Source organism: Tauraco erythrolophus, chromosome 4 (genome assembly GCF_009769465.1).
Source record: "Tauraco erythrolophus isolate bTauEry1 chromosome 4, bTauEry1.pri, whole genome shotgun sequence".
NCBI classification, from domain to species: Eukaryota; Metazoa; Chordata; class Aves; order Musophagiformes; family Musophagidae; genus Tauraco; species Tauraco erythrolophus.
This window is the reverse complement of record NC_141468.1, coordinates 66,290,455-66,296,454: the sequence shown is the minus strand read 5'-3', so window position 1 is coordinate 66,296,454 and position 6,000 is coordinate 66,290,455.

Here is a 6,000-nt window from a genome sequence, read left to right as displayed (position 1 = left end):
TTTTACAACAATGTGAGACTTTGCTCAAAGAACATAAATTGGGACTGATTTTCTCATCTGAGGAATAGAGTCGGTCTCAACAGATGAATGAGACCTGCCACCTATTTGGGAAATGCCTCCTTTTTTTTTTTTTTTTTTTTGCTGATAGGGGTATGTAAGGTATCTACAATGGAGAATATAAGAATAAATGTTGCAACAGAGGAAAGGATATTCCAGTCTAAGCAAAAACATAACAGCAACTCATACCTAGAGATGCTTGGTGAGTTACTTTTATGAAAGGCAACATTAGTGGTTGACTTGTTGTCTTGGAAGTATGAAAACAGCCATATAAACCCAGACAGGAAATTTAGTAGCAGAACCTCTATAAAAATGTTGCTAAATTAAGGGACACTTTATATTGTTCTGCAAAGCAGGAAACACTAGCTGGGAAGTGTAAGAAGGCAAGTGTTGGCCAACCTCCACCATGGTGGTTTTGGGAAACCCATAGGTCCCATCTCTGATGTTGCTCTGGGAGAGTGGCACAGCACATCCTATCCAAACAAGAGCGTGTGTGCTTGATCAGCGGGCTGCGTTTGGGTCCCCTGTTCTGTTCGTTTTAAACAAAACTCTGCACAACAACAAAGATGTTTTCAGAGGCAGAGCATCGTAAGAGAGTGGGCATAGTAATATGTGTGTGTGTGTGAACATGCATAGACTTGCTTCTTGTCCATCCAGGGAAGGAACATCATTACTAGTTACAGGGAGCTGCTTCTGCTCCCTTTCTCATGTGTCTGTTCATGTCTGCCTTATCTTGCCAGCGCCTGTTTGCTTTTTTTGCCCTCAAGAAGGAGATCTGGGATGGGGCTATACAAAATGATCTTTATTATTACAAGTCATGTGACAGACCTTCTGTTTAGTTTTCTCTTGCAACGTTTCTCCAGCTCCATTTATGTGTGATCAGGCAGCATGCTGCAAACACTGCGGTTGCTGTCCCCAGTGTCTTCTGTGTAAGCTACCGCCTCCATGCCACAGCTCTGTCCCTTGGCCAGGGGAGATGGGCCGTCCCCTGTGCCACACAGTACCACATTAGCTGCCAGTTTCTTGGCTGTCTTGCTTCACCAGGCCTGACAACACTTTTCTTTCACCCCAAGGCAGGTCGGGTGCGCAGCAGACCACCAATATTCAAGCCATAGATCCATGGCTGCGGCTGTTGGCACTGATGCGTCTGGCCAGGATTTTCATCCCACCCTGCCTGCATCACATAAGGATGCAGGAAGCTTGGAGGGCCAGGACCTTTTTCTCAACACAGCACCTACTGTCTTGGTCCACCATCGAGAGCTGTTGCAAGGCAGGTCATAAACAATCAGGGATATTGACACAGCATTGAAAAGAAAAGCATCCTAACCCAGCATCCGTGTGCTTTGTCATGCTGTGACTCTCAGGGACTGTTTGGTGTAAAAGTTTTTTGTTCCATGGCAGAGTACTGGTGATGCAGATCCTGGTTCTGTTTCCTCCATTTCCTATACCATGTCAGTAAAAATTCACTGAACTGACTCAAATTCAGTTGTTTTTCCTTAAGCATTTTTACAGGAAATTAGTAAGACACAAAGGCTATATGCCTAAACAGAGACCATACAAGTAGCTACAAATTCTTGGCATGAGACTGTGATTGTATATAAATCACAGATGAGGAACCGAGTGTCCTTAAAAAAGCACTCTTTGGGTGTGGCAATGACAATTATTGCTGTCATAAGGGAAGCTTTAACAGATACATGAAGCAGTCTAGAAAGGCTGGTGAAGAAGTTAATTGAGACGGTTCACCCTGGTCGAATCACATAAAGTGCAAAGTGATATAATTAAGTTCAAAGTCTCCGCAAGCATCAGTGCTATGTCGTATGAAGTTTTGACATCTCTAGAAATATGTGATAGAAGTTTGCTAATGTCACATAGGAAAACCTATAGTGAAACTTGGAGCACAAACCATTATATTCCAGACTTCAAAGGCAGATGTGTAGCAGACTGGGAGAAAACAAAATAGCTAGTCCAATCTGGTTTTAAATAAGTTTGAGATCTGTATCCCTCTGACTTCACAGGCATCTTATGTAATAAAAATAGCGAATATGGCTTTCTAGGCTCACCTGCCTGGCTAGCCGTGGGCAAACGTTCATATGTATCAGGCCTCAGCTGTGAGATTTTTTTTAAATTAATTACTTTTTCAAAATAAGTTGAAGTAAATTAATTCAACTTTTCATTCACTCTTCTATGCTAAAATAGACCAAGCCATGTTAAAATAAACTGAACTCTTGAAGACTGTTGTCATGGTCCCTTTGATCTCTCAGATTCTTAGGAAAACATACTCTGTAAATTAAACTTTATTTTATGAGCTCATTAAGAAAGAAGCAAAAACAATGAACAAGGGCTCAATCTCCTTTGCACAGACTAGTCTATCACATGAATTCACTAATTCATCACGTAACTCACAAGGTTTCTCACTTGCAAGTTCTTTAATTCCTAGCTTGCAACTTGTGATTTATAACTTGTAACTCAACTCATGCACCTGTTGCTCCAAATAGGGGTTCTTTCACCCGGTGTGCAAAAAGCTGATCCACACACACAGTCAAGATACTTGCTTTATTCCAATTCTGCGCAGAAAAGGGGTGCTAGATGATAATTTGCAAAGCTAGCACACCTTTGTTAACAGTACAGAGAATATTTATACTCTTAAAGTTGTGCAACTAATACATTATTCACTGTTAAGTCAGTGTCCTTGATACCGACTGGTCTACTAATTCTATGCTTTGATTTACAGGGATAGTACATAAAATTGTGGGTGATCCCTCTTTGGGTAGGGGGCTTTTTCTCCCCTAGAGGGGCAGTTTTACCATGCTCATAAGTAGAAGTCCAGTGTAAGTTCAATCTTGGCTTAGTATTTCTTTATTCGACAGAGTTATGGTGCCACCTTGTCCCCTTCCTCAGAGTTATCTTCTAGAGTTTGGGTAATCCCTTCTGGTTTATCTCCCTTATTTCTCCAACACACCTATGAGCAAAATAGTTACTTAGCTGGTGGGTGAGAGTGCTCATCCTCCTTTGTCACAGTGTGAGCATCTCCTTTATCACTCTCGGAACCACAAAAGCCTCAGCAGTCCAGCTGTTGTTGGATCTGCTTCCAAAACTTTTTCATTAAGCTGAAGTCTTTATACCTTCCAGCTTGGAAGTTTGGTCTGTGCCATTTCTATGAGTTAGCAGATTCTGATGAAACTGCCAGACAATCAACATGCAAAGATGATGGGTGCAGGAGACAGCAATCTGTAGGTCATAATGGCTGCATTAACAGCACTTTATCTCTTCCTGTCCATTCTGTCCTGCCGACCTGGTGCTTTTGCTTTTACCTAATGGCGTTGCTCCCAATGTACATCAGGCCCTAGCATGAGCTGTATTAGCCAAAAATCTGAGTAGGACTTCAGTGAACGGTTACAAGTGTTAATAATAAACTTTGCCAGGAATTATCAGGTTTGTGAGTCCCCAACTCTGAGAAAACCATCAACTGAGTTTCAGCTAGTTTTGGAAGCAAAGAGGATAACTCCCCCTCCCACAGCCAGACCAAAATTCTGTGTCGGAAGATGATGGCCACCGTTTTGCAATACCTGATCAGATCAAAGTCCTTTTGAAGTCATTGTTACTATACTCACATCTAGGACTGGAAAAAACAGGTCCAAGTTTTCATTTCAAGTCTGAATAACATGAGCAGTTTGGGGATTTTGTATGCATTTATTACACATATGCAGAAATTAGTTGATGACTGTGACTATATACTGGTATAAAGCTGTTTCTGTATTATTTTATCAAATTGTAACTAAATGGCTTCTAGATTTGTGTAGACGCATTATTTGATCAGCTGTCACTTACTGTTTACATTCTGTTGACCATTTCATAAGATTGGACTTTCTCCTGAATGTACTACTACAGGACCTCTTTTATGAAGACAGGCTGAAAGATTTGGGGTTGCTCAACCTGGAGAAGAGAACGCTCCAGGAAGACCTTCTAGCAGCCTTCCAGTACCTAAAGGGGGGCTACAAGAAAGCTGAAGAGGGACTTTTGACAAGGGTGTGTCGTGATAAGACTAGAGATAATGGCTTTAAACTGGAAGAGAGTAGATTTATATTAGATCTAAGGAAGAAATTCTTTACTCTGAGATTGATGAAGCACTGGAACAGGTTTCCCAGAGAAGTTGTGGATGCCTCATCCCTGGAAGTGTTCAAGGCCAGGTTGGATGAGGCTTTGAGCAACTTAAAGTAGTGGAAGGTGTCCCTAGCTATGGTAGGGGGTTGAGAACTAGATGATCTTTAAGGTCCCTTCCAACCCAAACTGTTCTATGATTTAGGCTGGAAAAGACCTTTAAGATCATTGAGTTCAACCATAAACAAAACACTGCCAAGTCCGTTACTAAATTATGTCCCTAAAAGACACGATAATGAACTCCACAGGACTGTTTGTGTAAGGCTGCAGCTCCAAGCATCTTTACTTGCCAGCAGTGAGGGCTTTAGAAGCACTTTACCCTTCAGCTCACCCTCTTTCATGCTGCTCTTTTCTGCCTTCTGTGCCACCACAGTTTGTGCAACACGCCAGATCAGGGAGTTGATCAAGCTGGAAAATAACTACTTAAGGAGTGCTGAACCTAAGTCTAGCTATTGCCTCAGACTGTTAGACCAATTTTACAGCTGTGCTGAGTAATGGCTTTGGCCATGATTATCATTCTCACTGGCATCCCTTTTCACTGCTCAAGTGATGCACAGAAAACTAACTAGTCCTTTGTTATTTACTTTACCGTTGTTTTCTCTGTTTGCTTACGATGGTGTGAATCTGTTTTACAATAAAAGATTAGCTTTTAGATATAGAAAGTTACTTCATTCTGTGTGAATATTGAGTATGACCAAGCATGTTATTTGTAGCCAGCCACTCACTGAAGCAGTTTGTTTTGCCTGGTAATAACCAAAATGCTGCTGCGTCTAAATACAGACTGTTCACAGTAACTTCATGGAGCCCAAACTAGAAGATCACCTGTAAGGAAAGCAGAGTACTGTATATAAGAATATACAACTACCATCTGTGTTACTTATTCATATGTAAGCAGAGCTTCCAGCCCTGATGGCATAAGACTTTCAGGTGTCAACTGTAACTCGACATTACATTCCTAATGCTGCAGGGACATTAAATAGTTTGAATTTCTCTTCAGCGCCTACCTCTGCCACAAGGATCCTACGTAGATTCATTGTTGTTCAAAGTGCTTTGAAAATTGAAACACTAATCATGCTGATGTTACAAAAATTACAACTTTCTTATATGTAAGAAAGTTGTAATTCTCACTATGTAACTGATATTTATTAACACTTTCTAGTATTAGATACAATTATCCACAAAATATTTTAGTGACCTACCATAAATGATGAATGGGTGACTATCACTAGCTTGTAAAACATTTAAAGATGTGTACTCTAGCTACATGGTACAGGAGTTTGCAAATCTGTTAGTAGGCAAGTGAGGAGTGACTCGCTTGTAAAGGCTGCGTTGGTTTTGGTATTTGAGATCTCCTTCTCGACCTGTGAAGTTTAGTGGTTGCCTCAGTAAATAGTGGCTGGTGACCTAAAACTATTGCAACACGATGGCATCTGGGAATGGAGATGGATGTCACCTTTCTGCACACAGTAGAGATGACTCTGACACAGCTTGTCAGTGGTTAAGGAGGACCTAATGAAGGGCCAGGGAGTGATGGTGGATGAGTGAGATCGTCTTTGGCAATCTGTGTAGCATTTGCGGTGCCACACTCGGATGCTGGCTCGCAGGAAGCAAAATATGCTCTGTCCCTGCACGAGATCCAGAGCCATGTGCCTGTGCCCACCCAAAGCCTATGCTGTGTTTTCCCTCATCACCTCATCTGGGGGCCAAATCTGATTTCCACCAGGAAATCACACCACGGAGCATGTGCTGCTGTTGAGCCACCATAGCCAATGCACACACTGAGGC